The sequence below is a fragment of the Phascolarctos cinereus genome, unplaced genomic scaffold, assembly GCF_003287225.1.
Source record: "Phascolarctos cinereus isolate Bilbo 61053 unplaced genomic scaffold, phaCin_HiC Scaffold_2;HRSCAF=192, whole genome shotgun sequence".
Taxonomy (NCBI): Eukaryota; Metazoa; Chordata; class Mammalia; order Diprotodontia; family Phascolarctidae; genus Phascolarctos; species Phascolarctos cinereus.
The window spans coordinates 333899206-333920210 of record NW_027555625.1 but is presented as its reverse complement, the minus strand read 5'-3'; the positions used below and the strand labels follow the sequence as shown (position 1 = coordinate 333920210).

The following is a 21005-nucleotide window of genomic DNA, read 5'->3' as shown; positions in this document are numbered from 1 at the left end:
CCCCAGGCCTAGCTCAAAACTTTCTTGCTATGTAGATCAAGATGACAATATAGTGTGGTAGAAAGATCCTGAACTGGATGACAGAAGCTTGGGTTTGAATGCTAGCCATGCTTCTTATTGCCCAAGTAACCTTGGACAAGTCCTGTTTCCTCTCTGGCCTTAAATGCCCTGACCCATAAAATGAGGTGGTTGGACCATCATTTTCACTTCTAGCTCTAAATCCTTCAGTGTGAGATAGAGAAAGGGTGAGGCTGGAATATCCTATATAGCACTACCAGTGTTTGGTCCTGGGACTTCTTTCCTTCTGCCCTCATGGTTGGAATGTTCCCAAGATATTGTATCATTCAGGGTTGTGGCTTACAGAAGAAACCCCATACCAAGGACTTAGAAATTGGAAGAGAAAGTGATTCAGTTCGAGGAACATTTATTGTGTACCTCCTATACATATAACCCTGTGCTTGGCACTGGGAGAAATAAAAGAATCAGATTTTGTATACATGGGTACTTTTCTTACAGTTACATCACAAGTACTCACAACTCATGGATGATTTAAAAATCAGTAATCTGGACTAAAATTTGCCCCTTAATTTAGGCTCTACCTAAGATTTATCATACATATGTACACATATAAAACATACACACACACACTATATATGTATATATACATATGCATATATATGTATATGTGTATATATATATATATATAGTGTGTGTGTGTGTGAGTGTGTGTGTGTGTATGTGTGTAGTCAGCAATGATTCTAAACACAAGTTAGTTAGGCATGATTGCCAATATATCTGCTCCCAGCCTCACTATATGTTTTCTATCTCCTGAGATAAACTTATACACTATATCTTTAGCTATATTTTTTACTTTTTTATTTTTGAGATTAACAAATACCAAATAAGATGAGTGTTTCTATATAGAAGGCAGAATAGAAAGACAATATATATGTAACTGAAAATCTTTGTGCACATTAGTTTCAGAGTGGAGGAATTGGGTCATATCATATGTAAGGTCATATGTATTACTGTAAAGGAAAATAGAGACAGGAGCTAGTGGAATCTTCTTTCTGGGAAGCAGGTTCTTAAGTAAAAAAGCAAAGCTCAAGGAATGAGAATATTCTATCATATAAGTAGTCAATGAAGTCAGTAAAAAATTATATCCTACATCCAGAGCAGAATAGAGCTGGACTACTATCTCCCTTAGTCTGGGCACTATTTATGTTTCTTTTAATGTTGCCTAACATGTCATTAGCTTTTTTCAATGTAATTTTATTTTATTTTACTTTTTAAAAATTATCAAGCAATTATTTTCTCTCCTTCTTATACCTTCCCACATTGACTTTTTTTTAGCTGCCATATTACCCAGTTGGATCATTTTGCAGTCCACTAAAAATTCCAACTTTTTTCAAAGGAACTATTATCTCTCCAGGTCTCCTCTTACATCTTATTAGATATCTCTACAGAAATATTTTTGGATCATGATTTTGTCATTTAATGTGTTGGACATCCCTCCCAGCTTTGTGCTTTCTACAAAATTTTTAAGTATGTCATCTCTACTTCCATTAAATTATCTCCTTAAAGTGCCTTTTCTACCATTCTCTTTCCTATCCTTCACCTCTCTAGATCCTGTCCATTCAACACTAAGTCAAGTCTCCCCTCATCCTTTAAGGGAACATATCTAGCACTTTGTACCACTCAACTTAGACTGCCTGGTGTTATATGTGTTCATTGCCAACTTGGGTAGAGTTTGGGGAATCTGGAGACCTGGTTCAAAACCAATCTATGCCAATTCCACCTGAGTGACCTTGGTCACTTAAGTGGCAAGTCACTTAATTTAAATCAGCAACTCAACCTCTCTTTAACTAAAATTCATCAACTATAAAGTGAAGAGGTTAGGCAAGGGTTCTTAACTCTTTTGGTATCACTGACCCTTTTCAAATTCTGGTGAAGCTTATGAAGCCCTTAACAGAATAAGGTCCTTAAATGCATAAAACAAAATGCACAAGATTATGAAATCAACCAATTATGTTAAAATAAAGAAATATTTTTTCCCATGGATAGCCTTGAATCTACTCATGGAATATTTAAGGGTCCACGGACCTAAAGTTAAGCATCCTTGGACTAAAGCATCTCTAAGGCCCCTTGCAGCTATACATTTATGATCCTACGATCCTCCTCTTAATGCACTGAGAATTTCTTTAAAGGAAAGACTGTATCTTATTCAACTCTCCCTGAACTGCACTCAGTCTTTTGCATGATAATGTCATAGGATCACAACCATGTAAAGCTGAACAGGACCTTAGAAATTATCTAGTTTAACCCTATAATTTTGCAGATGAAGAAATTTGGAGTTACAAAGGAAGGGGAAATTTGCTCCAGGGTATGGTGTACTCTGATCAGTGTCCAATGAGTCTTGAAAGTCATGCATTGCCTGCTACAGATGATTTTTGATAGCGATCTTTTGGCCCTGTTAACTTAGATACGAGTAGAGATGGGGTAGAGAGAGGACCCAAGGGCACCTTACATTCTTGTGACCTATGGCAGGGATGTCTTTTGTCCTCAGCCAAGGCTCATTCCAGGGCAGCTGGCAGAGAGTGGAGCAACTGCTCACAAAAATCATGCCCAGTGAAAACATAAAGCACTGGGCTGAGGTATTCAAAAAGGCCAGGGAGGTGGCAATTGCACCCAGGCATTGGATAACTGTATAGAGGACCTGATGGTTCTTCAACGAGGAAATGAATTCTGCCCACTGGAGTACATGAAAAGGCAGCCAGCAGAGGAAGAAGGCAACAACCACAGCCAAGAGGGCCTGAAAGGCCGAATGGATGATGCAACCTCATTCCGCCAAAGCTTGGCACTTATCAGGCCATAACAGACCCCAGTGACAACCATTGGTCCCACAAAGCCACATATTGAATGGATGATGATAAGGGCATGGTACTGAGGGATAGCAATCTTCTGCCATAGCTCATAGCTCCCATGGGTTTTGTTCCAGATATCATAGTTGTTGTAGCAATAGGTGACACCTTGGTATGTAATTGTGTCCTTGATCACCAGTGAGGTACCACAAAAGGCAAGGGCCATGATCCAGGCTCCCAGAGCCCCAAGAGCTGCCAGGCATTGCCTTTGGTGTTTCCTGGCCCAAAGTAGCCAAAGGGCAGTGATACAGTGGTCCACAGAAAGGAGGGACACTAGGAAGACACTGGCAAAGAGGTTGAGGTTATTAATGGCACCATGGAGTTTGCAGAGAGCCCTACTAAATGGCCAGTGTCTATGCAGAATCACAAAGGTCATGTTAAGGGGTAGGGAGAGGCAGAAAGCAAAGTCAGCAATAGCAAGGTTGACAAACCACACAGTGTTGATGGTACGAGGCATACAGAAACCAGCCACCCAGATGACAAGTGCATTACCAACTGTGCCCATGATGAACTTTATTCCAAAGATGATTATGCACAGGATGTTAAGAGCAGCCCAAGCTTGGTGAGCTGAGTCAACAGCTGTGTCTGATGGTGCTAAGGAGCTATCCTAAGGCAACATTGTCATGTTCTCCATGGGAAGGACCTGTAACAGACACAGCTCATTCCTGTTTATGCACCAGCAAATCAGATTGCCACTCAGAGCTTCTCATCCACTTGTTTCTTCCCTGAAATAAGACTTCTCGGGTGTTTATCTGTTTCCTATCCTCCAAGTGGTATGAGGAAAAGAGTGGTTTAAATCCAGTCTATCATTAGTGTGATCAAGAAGAAAGACCAAGGGACTCAGTAGATTTGACTTTGAGGCTGACTTAGCTCACCTGTCATAGACTAACTTTATTTCAGATATTATTTTAATTCTCTGAATCTGCTACCTCATCTGTGAAATAAGGACAATAACTCCTAAACTACTTCATGTAGAGCTGTTGTGAGAACCAAATGAGGTAGCATGGAGGAAAGCTGTAGAAGTGATCTTCCCAAGAACAGTGCAGAATATATTTGAGGCACTCAGAAGCCAAGGATGAAAATAACATCTTCCTTAAATACTTCTAGAGAAATAAAGCACAGATTGGTGTAGCTCAAAAGGGCCTTAGAACATAGATCACAAAATGTCAGTTGCAAGGGACATTAAAGCATAATGGTTAAAGGTAGAAAAGATCTTAAGGCTCACACATAGACAGCAATATTAGAATGGGAAAGAGCCTAAAAACATGGGTGATGGAATTTAAATGCAGAGGGGACCTAAGAAACATAGCACATAGAAAGTTATAGCTAGAAAGACTGTGAAATGTGATATAAATCATTAGGACTAGAAGATATTTGTGAATATGGAATCTAAGAAGGTCAGAGCTAGAAGGAAACCTAGAATATAGAATGGATGGAAGGTACTTGAAAACTTAGAAAACAGAGTTGTAGAAATAAAAAGATCCTTAGAACATGCATAATACAACTTGAGAGCCAGAACAGACCTTTGCACAAAGTACATAGAATTTTAGGACTAGACAGAATGGTATGATGAAAAAGAGAGAATGTAAGAGTTGAAAGGAGTCAAAATTTCAAAAAGATCTTAGAACATTGAACAGAATATATATTAGGGTGGAAAATTAAATTAGATATTAATGTTAGAGATAAATGGAATTCTAAAATTTCAAAAAATACAATGTCCAAAATGGAAAGGACCTTTCATCACATCATATTAGAACTTGAAAGGACATTAGAAGATATTTTCAAGCACAGAATGTCAGAGCTGGAAGACCCCTTTGAACATAAGCTATAAAATAGTAGATCTGAATGGAGAAATTAAGTAGAACATAGATTATTAGAAGAGATAAAGATGTTAGAGTGAATGAATGAATAAATGAAAAAGCATTTACTATGTGCCAAACATTACTCTAAACACTGGGGATATAAATAAATGAATAAATAAGTGAATGAACAAACAAACAAATAAATAAAACAACCAAGACAGTCTCTAAATAATAGTTCTCTTAAGAATACTGTCACAAGTGATACACTTGAAACTGAGCTGATAAAAAACCAAAGAATAACAAAAGGAAAATGTTTAAAAAAACCAAAGAATAACAAAAGGAAAATGTTTATCTAGTTCAGGGAAAAGAGCAGGATCTAAGAAGCAAGAGGACTGAAGTGGAATGCCAATAACTAATGATGGCAAGAAGACAGAGCTGCTGGATTTTTCTTTTGCTTCCATTTTCTCTGCAACAGAACAGAAATAGATAATAGGGAGTTGATATCCAAGATAGGTAAGGAGATACAGACAGGGATTAGCTGCCTTTTAAAAAACAATTCATCTGATCCAGAAAAAGTACTGGACATGACAGATATGATTGCTCAGGCCCCATCAGCGATCTTTGAAATGTTCTGGTGAGTAAGAGACTTACTGAAGGATTAGAAAACAGCAAATGCCATCCAGTTTTCTACATAGAAGAAAGATATACCGCAATTCTATTTTTGCAATAATACTGCAAATTCTAGACCAGTGAGTTTAATGTCAATTCCTGGAAAAGATTCTGGAATGTGCTATTATACAGAGCAGCTAGGTGGAGCAGTGAATAGAGTGCCGGGCCCAGAGTTAGGAAAAACCTGAGTTCAAATTCAACCTCAGATAACTTACTAGTTATATTACCCTGGGTAAGTCACCTAAACTGAGTTTGCATCCATTTCTCATCTATAAAAGGAGAATAATAACAGCATCTACCTCCCAGGGCTGTTGCAAGGATCAAATGAGATAATATTCTTAAAGCTTAGCACAGTGACTGGCAGGCAGTAAATGCTATATACATGTAAGCTACAATAATAATAATAATAATAATAATAATAATATTGGCATGGTTGGTGAATATTGAGAAAAGTAAACCATGATCTTAAAAAGACAGCATAGATTCCTGCAAAATAGAATATGCCTAATGTTGGTCTCAGAACAGATGATGAAATACATCCCCCTCCTTCAAAAGAGAGGTGGGAATTACAGGTGTGTTGTGTTGCATATGCTGTTATATGCAGTTATTTTTTGTCTCTGGTTTTGCTGAATTAGTTTTTGGGTTTTGTTGTTGTTGTTGTTGTTCTTGTTCTTGTTCTTGTTCTTGTTTGTCAAAAAAGAAGGCAATACAGCTAGGCACATTTCCCAAAAATGGAAAATGAGATCCAATATGCACCAAAACATTTATATCACACTTTTTTTCATGTGAAAGAACTAGAAACAAATTGAATGCCCATTAAATAGGAAATAGATAAACAAATTTTAGCACAGGAATGTGATGGAATATCATAAGAAAAGAATGAATAATGAAGAATTCAGGCAGGCAAAGGAAGACATATGAACTAATGCCAAGGGAAACAAACAGAACCAGGAAAAAAATATATAAAATTATTGCAAAAACATAAATGGAAAAGACAATAACAATAATAATTCTGAATGCTGTGTAATTATAATGATCAAGACTGACATTGAATATTAGCTAAGAGAATGTACTTCCCTCCTTTCTTTGCAGAGGTGGGGGATTGTAGATGAGGAAGAAAACATGCACTGTCAGGCTTACCTTAATGTGTTGGCTAGTTTTGCTAAATTGCATTTTATTTTATTTTTTTAGTTTAGTTTTGTTTTTGTAAGAGATGGCTCTTTGGATGGAGGGAAAGGGATTTATTGGGAAATGAAAGTGATAAAAAACCAAAATATATTCATTATTTTTTTTAAAGGAAGGCACAAAGGTACTGGTGAATATACCCAGAAATGTTGTAGAGTCATTTCAGTCATGTCTGATTCTTCATGATCCCATTTGGGGTATTCTTGGCAAAGATACTGGAGTAAATCACTCCAGTCATTTCCTTCTCCACCTCATTTTGGCAGATGAGGAAATTAAGGCAAACAGGGTTAAGTGACTCACCCAGGGTCACACAGTTAGTAGGTGTCTGAGGCCAGATTTAAACTTGGGTCCTCCTGACTCTAAGGCTGACACTCTATCCACTGTGCCATCTAGCTTCCCTACATGCAGAAATGATCATAATGTTAAAAAAAAAAAGTTAAGCATCAATTATCATTATATCTTGATTTTTGGGGGGGAAGGAGGAAGTCATGCCAGGCTAAATTTATTTTCTTTTTTGTTTTTGGACAAGGTTACTTATCAGATAGATTAAGGAAAAGCTGTATATATAATCTATCTATATTTTAGCAAAAAATTTGACAGTCTCTCCTGGTATTCTTGTAGAAAATGCAGAGATATACAGGCTGAGTGATAATGTGACTGGTTGGATTTGAAATTGGTTAAATGATCTAACCTGAAGGGTAGTTATTAATGGGTTGATATCATCCAGAAAGGATTCTAGAATATGTGTGTGGCTCTGAGTTCTTTGATACTTTTACCAATAACTTAGTTAAAGACAAAGATAGTATATTTATCAAATCAGCAGGAAGACATAAAGATGGAAAGAATTGTTAGCTCTGTGTAAGAGAGCCAGGATTAAAAAATATCTTAATGGGCTAGAACACTGAACTATATCAAAATAGAAAATTCAGTTGGGATAAATATTAAGTCATACACAAGTTCAAAAAATCAACTTCGTAAGTACCAGATGGGGTCCATGTAGATAGCAGCTTTGCTGAAAGAAATCTGGGAGAATGTGATAACATGATCAAAGGATATGAATAGACAATTTTCAGTGGAAGAAATTCAATCTATCAATAGCCACATTTTTAAAAAAGTACTCAAATCACCAATATTTGGAGAAATACAAATGAAATAGCTCTCAGGTACCATCTTACACCCCTCAAAGTGTCAAAATTAACCCCAAAATGGCAAATACCAGAGGGGTTACAGTAACAAACTCTTGGTAGAGTTATGAACTGGCCCAGTCATTCTGGAAAGCAATTTGAAACAATGCCCCAAAGTTATTAAATTCTTCATACCTTTCGACCCAGTAATTCTAGGTCTATATCCCAAAGAAATCAAAGAAAGGGGAACATGACTCATATGTACAAACTATTTATAGTCACTCTTTTTGTGGTATCAAAGTATTCAAAACGAGGGATGACCATTAATTGGAGAATGGCCAAGTTAAGGTATATGAATATGATGGAATTCTAAAGTTCTAAACGATATGACAAAGGGGATAGTTTTGGAGAAAGCCAGGAAAATTTGTATAAATTGATGCCAACTGAAGTGAGCAGAATCAGGAGAACAATTTATATGATGGAAACATTATGAAGACAAGCAGCTTTGAAAGACTTAGAAATTTTGGTCAATGCAATGACCAATCATGATTCCAAAAGACATATAATACAACATGCTACCCACCTCCTAAAAAGATGGACTCAAATTGATGATGGAGACATATTGTTTTTGACATGGCCAATATGGAATTTTGTTTCAATTGACTGTACATGTTCATAGCTGGGTGTGTGCACGTGTGTGTGTATGTATGTGTGTGTGTGTGTGTGTGTGTCTATGTGATTTTCTTTCTCAGTGGGGCCTGAAAAATGTGAGAAGAAAAGGCAGAATTTTGCTTGTTGAAAAAAAACACAAATTTTTAAAAGTTTCAGTAAATCTGAGAGTCTTTTGGACCATGAATTTAATATAATTTAACAGTGAATTATAGCAGTTCTATTTCCAAAATGTAAATTTGATCGTAGGATAAATTTAGAGAGGCATAGCTTCCAAAAATGCAGAAGTATTACTCTTTGTGACTCTTCCCTGTTCAGAATACATCTGGAGTATTCTGGAATATTGTGTTTAGTTTTGTTCATACATTTTTGGGAAGTGATATCTATAAGAATGTCAGTTAAGATGTTGAAGGGATTTGCATTGTGTCACATGAGAATTAATTGAAGGACTTGGGGACTTTTTTTCTGGAGTAGAGAAAACTTTGAAAGAAGGTAGCTATCTTTAAGTATTTGAAGGGCTGTCTCATGGAGAAGGACAATCAGTACATGGTCTGCTTGTCCCAAGAGAGCAGTAATAGGTGGAAGTTGCTAAGAGATACATTTCAGCTTAATATAAGGACACCTTCCTAACAATATGAGTATCCAAAAGTAAAATGGACATACTCAGGAGATGGGAAGGTCTCTCCTCAGTTGGGTTCTCTAGGCAAAGGCTAGAGGATCACTTGTCATTTACGTTGTTGAAAAGACCTTTTTTTCAGGTACACATTGGATTAGATGACCTATGAAGAGTTTCCTTTCGACTCTAAAATCTGTGATTCCTTATTTTATAGAAGCTGGAGGTGGGAAGAAAGAGGAGGAAGATTATGTTGGGAAACCAATGTCATGTAAAAACAGAAGACATCAATATAGCTATCCCTTCCACATCACAACTTTCCCCATGGATCTATAGGAGGTCAGCATAAGAAATTAAATGGGAATTTGGGGGGAGTTTTGTGGAAGCTGGAGACAACACATGAAGGCCAGCAGACAACACAGAAAAAGTTTAGTAACTCAAAAATGCATAAAATATGTATATAATATTGTATAATTTGACGTATTTTTATCTTTCAATATCATAATAATTCAGACTTCTAGTAATAAGAGAAGGCCAAAGAATTGTATGCAGATAATGGGGGGGGGCACCATGCCCCTAACCCCTATGATGTGGAAGGAATAACTACTATTTTTTTTAAGAAAAGAGAAAGGAGGCTGTGTTTCAGAGAGTGGAAATAGCCCACCCAAGGTCACATATCAAGTATGTAGCATTGCCAGGACCAGAACTTGTCTTATGTCTTCCATTCATTTCTAAGTCATTTAGCAAAAACTCCCTATACACATTGTAATTATTTGTCTTACATCTATGTCCTCCCCAACTTGACCATTGAGTGTCTCAAGGACAGGACTGTTTGTTATGTTCCTTTTGCTACTCTATAGTGCATAGTAAATATGCAATAGATGTTTACAGATTGTGAGGATAATGAGGATGGTGATGAAAATTGATAAAAGAAGATGGGTCATGAATGTCCTTTGGGTTTCTCAATATTTAGCTGAGGGTTGAAAATAGGACTGTCCTTCTAGAAATCACCTATTCACCACCTTCCCTTCTCTCTTCTTAAACCCCAGATGCACAGGTCCCTGTTCTCTACTTCAGAGCTCCCCCATCCCTACCCGTAAAATGCCTCTTCTAAAGTCCTGCTGTCCCTCACCCCCCTTCACCTTACCATGTGTGTCTGGGTCTCTAGGCCCCAAGAGACAAGTATATCTTGACTGCTTCCATTCCATGTCATCTCTTTTTCTGAGGTGATGACACTCTCTACTAAAGGTTTGGAGGACTAAGTTTTTGGAAAAGAATGAGCAAAGAAGACTTGTGGTTTGCTATGAATATCAGGAGCCAGGGTGATGCAAGAAAACAGCTGGGGAGAAAAAAGAACAGAGGAATGGATGAGTGTTTTATGATTTGGCCATTCTTTTGGGACAATGACTGGGAGTTGGGGGTGAAGACTAATCCTGGATCACTTGATGGAGAGTGGAAAAGATTTGAAGTTATAATATGCTTAGTATAGCAAATAGAACTTCTCTCCCCAAAAAATGTTGATAATGATTATACTGGAGCTACTTTTAAAAAATATGTTGATATCCTCTCCTTTATATAGACTAAATTTCTCCCAGTATTCCTCCTCTCTCCTCCCAGGGAACTATCTCACATTATAAAGAATATGTTGTTAGTACTACTTTTAAGATATTTTCAATAATAAAATTGTTATCGTGTAATAGGGCACTAGATGGAGCAATAGATAGAGCACCAGCCCTGGAGTCAGGAAGACCTGAATTCGAATTTGACCTCAGATGCTCAGTAGCTGTGTGACACTGGGCAAGTTATTTAAACCTGTTTGCCTCAGTTCCTCATCTATAAAATTAGTGAAAAGGAAATGGTAAAACACCATCCCAGTATCTTTGCCAAGAAAACCTCAAATGGGGTCACAAAGAGTCAGACAGGACTGAAATGACTCAATAACAACAATATGATAATTTATCCTTTAATTCCCTTCTGAATCTGTTCTAGATTCTATCTTCTAGAGACCTTTTCACCTCTGATAGTCTATATGACTCTAAAACTCCTTCTGGGTTTAAATGTTCTCTTTTTTGTTTCACAAAGTGACCTCAAAATCTGACCTTCTATATTCTATTCTCTTGGGTTCTCTCTAGCTTTTATATCCTGTACTCTATGATTGTGTAACTTCTTTTTTTCCCTAACTGATGATGGTCTTGTGAAAGTGCATTTTTGGTGATAAGAAAAGTGAGAATTTTCCTTTCTAGGCTTATTCTGCTCAGTAAAAATTGCTAGAAGAAAAAAAAATTCACTGTGTAAATTTGAGAAGTCTTCCCTTGTTTCCTATATTACATTCAGTTCCAGCTCTGACATCTTATAATGTTGTGGACACCAGCCTGAAAGATGGTTATGGGAGAAAGTGCACTGGATTTTGAATCAATAAGTCCTAGATGTGAAAAGCCATTTTACCCATAGAATGTAAATGCCTTCCAATAAAAGGTAAACTACTGAAGGATAAAGGTCTCATTTTTGTCCTTTTATTCCCCACACCTAGCACAGTTTCTAGTACATAGCTGTCACTTAATAAATAGTTATTGATCAATCAGTTGATAGTTTAATTCCACTTACTATCTGTGTGATGTTTGACAAATAATTTCCCCTCTCTAGGTCCCAGTTTCCTTATGTATAAAATGAAAGTTTTAAGCTAGCCCAAGGATTCTCAAATAGTAAAATTTCAGGAAGGAGTTTCAGTGAGGTATGTTTTAAGAATTCTACATTATTTGGTCGCTACCCTTAGATGCAGTTTGCTGCCCTTTTTTCCCCAATGGAGTCAGGAAAATCATACTAGAGGGAAAGTAACAATATTTACTATCCACAGAGATCCAAAGCTGTTTCCTTGACTTGAAGTCCTGGGGAGGTAAGGAAAGAGGAGGTGGAAGGGTCAGAAAAGAGGAAGGATAGGCAAGTTCTCAACTTATTGTTGATTGTAACCCATGTCATTTGAACTAGGGGCATTGTGATATGTTGGCTACCAAAGTGCTATTTGGTGGCACTTGGAGGGATCCATGTAAAAGGCAGGATAAGTAGATTTGAGACTCATCATCATAGAGGTGATCATTGAATCTGTGGGGGCTGAAAAGTTCACCTAGGACATCTAGTCCAATTCTCTGTTCAGTGTAGGATCTCCTCACCAGCAGCATACTATTATATAGAGTGCCAGCCACAGAGTCAGGAAATTCAGACTCAAGTTGAAGGCCTGCTTCTGGCATATGCTACTCATTGTAACTATGGGCAAGACTTAACCTTTCATTGCCTGAGGTATGGTTCTAAGACCACAAGTTGAAGAGCAGGTGGCTACTTGCTGGAAGCATTTACCTTTATACTGGAGAAAATGTGTCAGTAGGCCACTTGCTGTTTGTTAGAATCAAGCTCCACTCATATAATCTTAGCACTGATTCAAAATAACCTACTGCAAGGATAAGAACTCTAATTTGTGGATGGACTAATGACCTACAGTTAGTATCAGAGGGTTAAGGACAGGTAGCCCCTTTCCATTTCACTTTTGGTTCTTTTCAATCATATACTCACAAGTGAGATGATTAGAGGGCTCTTCACGGGTGCTATAGCACCTCAAAGATTTCCAAAAGTAGCCACTGAAGTTGAGGAAGATAATCAGTTCTCAATAATTCTTCTAACATGACTAGATGAGGGTACTTCTATCTTCTCAGGCTTAGCACCTACTCCTTACCGAGACATTCTATCATCCACATAGGAGAAGCTCTGCAGATATAGCCCTTGGTGTTCTGATATCCAAATATGTCATGGTTCTCTTCAAAAATGAAGGACAAACCACACAACACAATCCATGATATACATAAACACATGCATGCACACATACACACAGATACATACACACACACACACACACACACACAACACACACACACACACACACACATATATATATATATATATATATATATATATATATGTAAATACTGGTCTAAGAAATATTAAATTATTTTTGCTTCATCCCAGAGCATAAAACAAGGAGCAATAGGAGGTATTGAGATGTTATCTCAACAAAGAAAAGGATGTCCTGACAATATTAATTGAGCAAAGGAAGAATGGGCTGACTACAGAGGAAGTAAATTTCCTATTGTTTGAGGTCTTTGAACTTTGGGGGAGGCGATGCTGTGGAGGATATTCTTGATCAGTGATGGTCAGCTAGAATACATAGAAATTTCCACTCATTGAGTGGAATCCATTTTCTCATTTTTTTTTTACTGTTGTGTTGTTTCAGTAATGTCTGACTTTTCATCAGTCCATTTGGAGTTTTCCTGGAAAATATACTAGAATTGTTTGCCATTTCCTACTCCAGCTCATTTTACAGATGTGGAAACTGATGCAAACAGGGTTAAGTGACTTGCCCAGGGTCATGCATCTAGCAAGTGTCTGAGGCCGGATTTGAATTCAGGAAGATGAGTCTGCCTGAGTCCAGCACTGGTGAGGAAAAGTTCTTTGTAAGTCTTAGAATTATATGGAAATTGGAGCTATTATCATTACCTCATAATAGGACAGCTGAAACCTATCCAACTCATGATTTTCAAGAAGAATTATAAGTCTTTACCACAGGAAACATGTCTAATTTGAGAAAGTAGAAGCTGCCCTCAGCAGGAATACTAGAACATATGGCTGGACAAGAGGGGAAGAGAAAGGAAAAGTAGAGAGCAGAAGAAGAATGGGGATAACTCAACCCCTTAAATCAGCCTGGGAATTTCGGGGAAGAGGAATGTGTTGGCCAAACTCTACCATATATATTACTTTAGAACTTTTTTAAATGTTCACCCTTTCCCCAGACATTTCTCTTCTCCCATCCCACTATCTGTTGGTTAGAGAAATAATGGCAAAAAAGGGAAGTGAATCAGAGCCAAAGATCAGAAAAGGGAAATGGAGCTTGACAATGGGCTGGGGCGGGGGGGGGGGGGCACACAGTGCAAAGAAAGAAAGAAAGTGAAAAATACAATGGAAGTCTAGGGGCCAGGTGGACCAGTCATGGTCATTGTGGAATGGAATTAAGGCTGTTTGCAAATTGTATTCTCTCTTCAGAGAGGCAGCATGATGTGGAAAGAACTGCTTCTAGGTTAAGGGGCAGATTAGGGAAACCTAAGCTTGAGAACTAATGTCTTAACGTTTTTTATTTTCAGAAGCATTACATCTTGCTAGGAATAGGGTAGTGGAAAGAGCATAGATTGGAGTCAAAGGGCATGGTTCAAAATCCTAGCTCTGTAAGTTTTTACACAGCTCTGCCAGTAGTAGGCTGTGTGATTTTGGGCAAGTGATTTGCCTCTTCTAGGTCTTAATTTCCTCATCTTTACAATGAGAGTGTTGGCATAGAATTGATGCATTAGTATAAGGAGGCATCCCAAATCTCCTTTGAGCTTTAGTTGGCTTATTCTGCATATGAAAAGGCCAGGAAGCTAAGTGAAGCTGGTAGTAAACAGGGGCATTGACCCCTGAACTTAGCTTGTGTCAGTGTCTCTTTTCTGCCTACTCTTCATGAAAGAGTGGAAGAGAATTAGGGTTTAAAAACTGAGGAATCCTAAACCCTAGGCAATATTTTGGAGTTATTAGGTAAATTGCATAAACACCTGGCTCATATTGTACTCTGAAGAGATTGAAAACTAGGAGATACACAAAATGTTCAAAATAAACTAAGATGAGTTCTCTGACAGAGACATTCAAATCCCTGGACCAGGATGAAGAGCTGGAGAAGAAGAAAAAAAAGGCCAAGCCCGAGAAAATTAGCCAGCTTTAGGGACAGGGGGACCACTCTTTGTTCTTTTAGAATTGATGTCTTTTGTTTTTGCTGTCACCTTCATTTCTGAAAATATCCATCACTTCCCTCTTCTGGTGAGCCATCACTTGTAACAAAGAATAGAAAAGAAAGAGAAAAAGAGTTTGACACCTAGAACTGAGAAGCTCCTGCTGGGGAGATGAGAGGCCTTAACCAAAATTCTGAAGGAGTAAGGCAGGGGAATCTGAAAGGTGTTTTTTTGCTGATTCCCAAGCAAAGGACTCTGCTTTTTCTAAATAACCATGGTGGGGGGAGGGATGGCAGGGTCAGGGAGGGTGAGGAAGATGGAGGAGTATGGCAGCACCAGAAATCTGCCTGGGAGAAGGTATAGTCAGATTTTAGTTGAGCAAGAAAGAGCATCCAATGAAGACTATGGTTGAATAGCACCAGTCAGAGATGACAGCATCTAGCTAGGCAGCATCTGGTAGAGTCTACAAGTCTTAGCAGATCAGAATTTATCTGGTGGAGTTTAGCAGAGACTACAAGACCAGGAGGGAGCAGGCCCAGCAGGATCAATATAATTATTCCACTAGAAGACATCAGCAGCCTGGCTGTGTAAGTTCTACATCTGTGCCCCTTCACATATGTGCTCTAGCCAAATGTGTTCCCTACATGTGCATTTCTCTATGTGTGCCCTAATCACATGTGTTCTTTACATCTATTCTTTTCCATATGTGTTATTCATTGGTATACATTTTCCCCCAATGTTGGATATTTGAGAAAGAAAGTGTTCTCCACATCTATGGGGTAAATGTTTTGCTGTCATTTTTCTTACCATATCATTTCATTTAATGACTTCACTTTCAACTGTGTCCTGTGGCTGACTATTAAAGGTAGATATATCAGTAGGGGCTCATGAGCTTTGTTTTAGGCTATGTAGATCCACAAAGCATCTTAATTCTTGGCCAGCTATTCACTGAGGAGACATTCTACAAGTTGGGGGTGCCTCTCCCCAGGTGCTACACTAGCTGTACCACACTGGGTAAAACATTCTGAGCTTTAGCCTCCTCCTCTATAAAACATTGCAATTCAACTAGATAATCATTAAGTTTCCTTCCAGCATTAAATCCTGAGGTTTTAAATATTGGGTATGTTGAATATATAAAAGAAATGAATAGAAGAAGGAACTATTGCCCTTTTATTTTTGTGTGCAACGTCAGGTAGGTGGCATAGTGTATAGAGTACCAGGCCTGAAGTCAGAAGATTCATTTTCATTAGATCAAATCTGGCTTCAGACAGTAGCTGGGTGATCCTGGGCAAGTCGCTTACTCTCATTTGCCTCAGTTACATCATTTATAAAATGAGCTGGAGAAGGAAGTGGCAGACCACTCCAGAATCTTTACCAAGAAAACACCAAATGGAATCACAAAGAGTCTTACACAACTGAATTGAGAAGTCTGATACATAGTAGCCTCAACAATTTTTTAAAAGTTTATTTGGGAAAAACAGACTTTTTTTGCTATTGCATGCTCACTCTTCTTTTTTTTTAAAAAGAAAACATTAATTTATTTTGATTTACCAACAATCACTTCCATAAGCTTTTTTTTTTAAGTTTTTTTTTTTTGGTTTGGCAATTGGGGTTAAGTGACTTGCCCAGGGCCACACAGCTAGTAAGTGTCAAGTGGTTCATCTGTGGCAGGATTTGAACTCAGGGCCTCCTGACTTCAGGGCTGGTGTTGTATCCACTGTACCACCTAGCTGCTCCTTTCCATAAGCTTTTGAGTTTAAATTTTTCTCCCCTTCCTTCCTCCCCTTCCTCCATAAGACAGCACACAATCTGATACAGACTATGCATATACATTCCAATTAAACATATTTTCACATTACTGATGTTGTAAAGAAGAATTAGAACCAATAGCAGGAACCACCAGAAAGAGGAAACAAAACAAAACAGAAGAAAAAAATAACAAACTATGCTTCGATCTGTGTTCAAACTCCATAGCTCTTTCTTTGCATGTGGATAGCATTTTCCACCACGAGGCCTTTGGAGATGTCTCAGAGCCTCGTATTGCTGGGAAGGGTTAAGTTTATCAATATTAGTCATTGCACAATGTGGCTGGTTTTGTGTACAAAGTTCTCTTGGTTCTGTTCACTTCACTCAGCATCAGTCCATACAAGTCTTTCCAGGTTTTTCTAAAGTCCCCCTGCTCATTGTTTCTTATAGCACAGTAGTGTTCCATTACATTTATATACCACCATTTGTTCAGCCATTCCCCAATTGATGGACATTTCCTCAATTTCCAATTCTTTATCACCACAAAAAAAGGCTGCTATAAATATTTTTGTACATGTGGGTCCTTTTCCCATTTCTATGGATCTCTTTGAGATGTACACCTAGAAGTGGCATTGCTGGATAAAAAAAGGACTTGTTAAGGGGATGGCAAGGGTATATAGTAGTGTGAGAGGGTACATTGAAACACTGCATTATCAAAGAGACATGCCAAGAAGTGAGCAGAGATAGAAGAACAATTTATACTATAACATCAATATTCTAAGATAGACAATTTTAAATTGATGAAGAATGACATGAGTAAAACCAGAACAATTTATACAATAAAAACATTTTAAAACAATTTTGAAAGCTGTATGAACTGTGATTAATATGAGGGGGAGGCAGTCATCTTTTTGAAGTGTCTCTCCATCTATCACGTCCCTGGTCAAGTTTCCTATTGACTGTCATATGGAGTCCAAACCCCTATTTCCTGGAATTCAAGGCCTCCCACAATCTTGCCTTTCTAACCTCAAACTTCAAACCTCTAACTTCAAACAAACACTTCCCTTTAACTCCATCTAGGTTCAAATTCTCATTGCCCCTATCTATGCTATTTATTACTGCTTCTCCACCTTTGCTTATCCTCTTCTTCACACCGTAGAGCCCCAAGTCCCTCCTTTTTGCCTGCCTAACCCCAACCTAACTTGTCTCTCCTCCTCCAGGAAAAATCCCTAACTATTTCAGCCCGCCATGTTCTCTTTCCTTCCTGAGCTCCCTTAACACTTACACAGTGAAAAGAGAGGTGAACTGAGGTTCAGGATATCTACATTTGCAACTTAGCTTCATAACTTCCTAGCTGTGGCACCATGGCCAAATCACTTAACTCTTCTGGGCCTTAGTGTCCAGATTGTTCTGGGTTATGCTAGGGGAAGAGGGAAAGAAGGGAATAATCATTTATACAGTTCATTCTATAAGCCAGACATTGTGCTAAGTACTACAAAAATATCTGATTTGCTTCTCACAACTGTGAGAGGCAGATGCTATTATTATCCCCAGTTTATAATTGATGAAACTGAGACAGAAGTTAAGTGACTTGCTCAGGTCACACAACTAGTAAGTATCTGATGCCAGATTTGAACTCGGGTTATCTTGACTCCAGGCCCAGTAGTGTATTTATTGCACCACTTAGCTGCCTAGATGACTCTTGGAATCTTTCCATATCTAATATTCCATATATCATGTTCTAAGGTGTCTTTCAGTACAAACATTCCATATTCCATGTGCTAAGATTCCTTTCAGGATCCTGAATTCTCTTCCTGGAATTAGTAGGCAACTCCAGTTGTTAGTTGCATTATACTTTGCCCTGTTTGGACCACATTTGGTGTATTGTATACAGACTAGTCTACATTTTAGGGAGAACATTGAAATGCAGCATGCTAAAGGTTAAGTGCTGATCTTAGAGTCAGGAAGATCTGGGTGCAAAGCTTGCCCCCTGAAAAATATCATCACTGTCATCACCATCATCATCATTTAGATAGCACTTTGCAGTTGGCAAAGTACTATACAAATATTTCATCTGTTCCTCACAACAACCCTGGGAGGAATGTATTATTATTATTATCATCCCCATTTGCCTACCACACATACACTTAGTCTCCAAGTATGGTTTGGAATATCCAAGGCTGATCTAGAACTGTCTGGTGGCCTTAGTATGAAATATAATTACAAATATCACATGCAATTTTGGACCCATACTGTGGACAATATCCCTAAGAGCCCTCTCACTTTGAATTTCAAAGATTGTATGACCTTCACCTCCTTCTCTGGGTTTTGTGGCTTGGGATTGGCTTTCTGGGGGCATTGCTCGGTCATGTGGGAATATTTTGATCATTACAAACATATTAGACTAGATAGAATGAGTTCTATTATTCTTAAAGTTGAAAAGGACTCAAGAAAGCATCCAATCCAACTCTGACCTAGATAGGGATTTCCTTCACAATATTCTCCAAAAATTGAGTGTCATGGAAGCTGACTCATGTGTAAATACAAGCTTTTTCGGGGGAGAAATGTGTTCATTTTTCAGGTATACCCATGTGTGACTGCTGGAATTTACTAGAGTTGTTAGGATGTCAGGGGTATTTGTCCATTAATTATTCTGGACTCAGACTGGTAGAGCTAGAAGAAGCCATAGAAGATTAGAGTGGAAGGGAAATTAGGCCATAGGACTTCAGAGTTGAAAGGGAGCTTAGAATGTAGAGTACTGAATATCAAGAATTTGAATGACCAGAGAAATCATCCAGAGAAACTAAGGAAGAGACTTGCTAAATGTTAGTATGGGAGATGGTGGGGAGGTGATGAGGACCTGCAGTCTCTCAAACACAGAAAAAAATTGCACTCATAGCCCTGGAACTGTAATTAACAGTAGTAGATTTTAAGGCACAATGTTGTTTGGTAATTTCAGTCACATCCAACTCTCTGTGACCCCACTTGGGGTTTTCTTGGCAAAGATACTGATTTGGCATTTCCTTTCCCAACTCATTTTTACAGATAAGGAAACTGAGGCAAACAGTGTTTAGTGACTTGCCCAGGGTCACACAGCTAGTGAGTATGTACAGCTGGATTTGAACTCCTGACTCCAGGCCTGGCACTCTATCTGCTGTACCATCTAGCTACCCCCTAAGCCATAATATGGGGAAGCAAAAGACCTTGATTTTGTCTTCTGGTATTAAAATGAACTTTTCAAATAATGTATATCTGATACAAAGAAGATAATCTTTCTGGCAACCTCAAGTGTTTTTCCTTTTCAAGGAAATTTCAAATCTTGAAGGTAGTACCATAAATACCTATATGGATTTAGTGGGGGTTGAGGAGGTAAAAATGGAACTCACTGAAATGTCAGAGTTGCTTGTCTAATAACCCTAAGCGCATTTCCTTTGAAAGGGAATTCAAACCCCACGGTGACAGTATGAGTTTGGAGGGCTCTAAGATTCATTGAATATGAAGCTTTGTGAGTCCATTTATGCATTTTTGTATTTTCTGTTGTATGGAACAAAGACTACTGTTTACCCAATGCGAATAGCAAGCTTGAGTGCTTATACCAGTTCTGAAGGCCCATTTATGCACACTTGTGGAAACTTAGGCACATTTTATTATTATTAGATTTCTCAGACAGAAATTTGGTTGAGTCTAGCTAAGCAAAGTGATTTGAGTAAGTCCCAAAGATTGGATCTAGTCTAGAGCTTGGGATGCCAGACTCACAGGCAAGGGTAAACATGAAATGCAGTACTTAGGTTTCTAAAAATCAACAATACAAGAACTAGAAGGATAAAACATGGCTAAATAGCAGGAAATGTAAGAAAACATGAGAACACAAGTTCAATGTTCAGAGCGAATGAAGCAATACTTCTGTTGCTGTACCATTTGGTGCATATATGTTTATATTGAAATTGCTGCATTGTCAACGGTACCTTTTAGCAAGATGTAATTTCCATCCTCATCTTTTAATTAGATCTATTTTTTTCTTTTGCTCTGTCTGAGATCGTGATTTCTACCCCTGCTTTTTTCACTTCAACTGAAGCATAATAGATTCTGCTCCAGCCCCTTACTTTTACTCTGTGTGTGTCTCTCTGCTTCAAATATGTTTCTTGGAAGCAACATATTTTAGGATTCTGTTTTTTGATCACTGTTATACATTTCCATTTTGTAGGTAAGTTCATCCCATTCACATTCACAGTTATGATTATTGTGTATTTCCCTGCATCCTATTTTTCTCTTGTTTAACCTTTCTCTCTCTCTCTCTCTCTCTCTCTCTCTCTCTCTCTCTCTCTCTCTCTCTCTCTCTCTCTCTCTCCCTCCCTCCCTCTCTCTCCTTTTACCTTGTCCATCCTCACTAGCGTTTTGCTTCTGACCACCATCTACCCTAATCTGCCCTCCCCTTCTATCAGTCCTCTCACATTCTCTTATCCCCCTTCCCTCCT

General features: G+C 38.2%; 1 pseudogene; it reads right to left on the bottom strand.

The window, feature by feature from the left end:
* Positions 1–2423: 2423 nt before the first annotated feature.
* On the bottom strand, positions 2424–10196 carry LOC110216676 (N-formyl peptide receptor 2-like; annotated as a pseudogene).
* Between the last annotated feature and the right edge of the window lie 10809 nt (positions 10197–21005).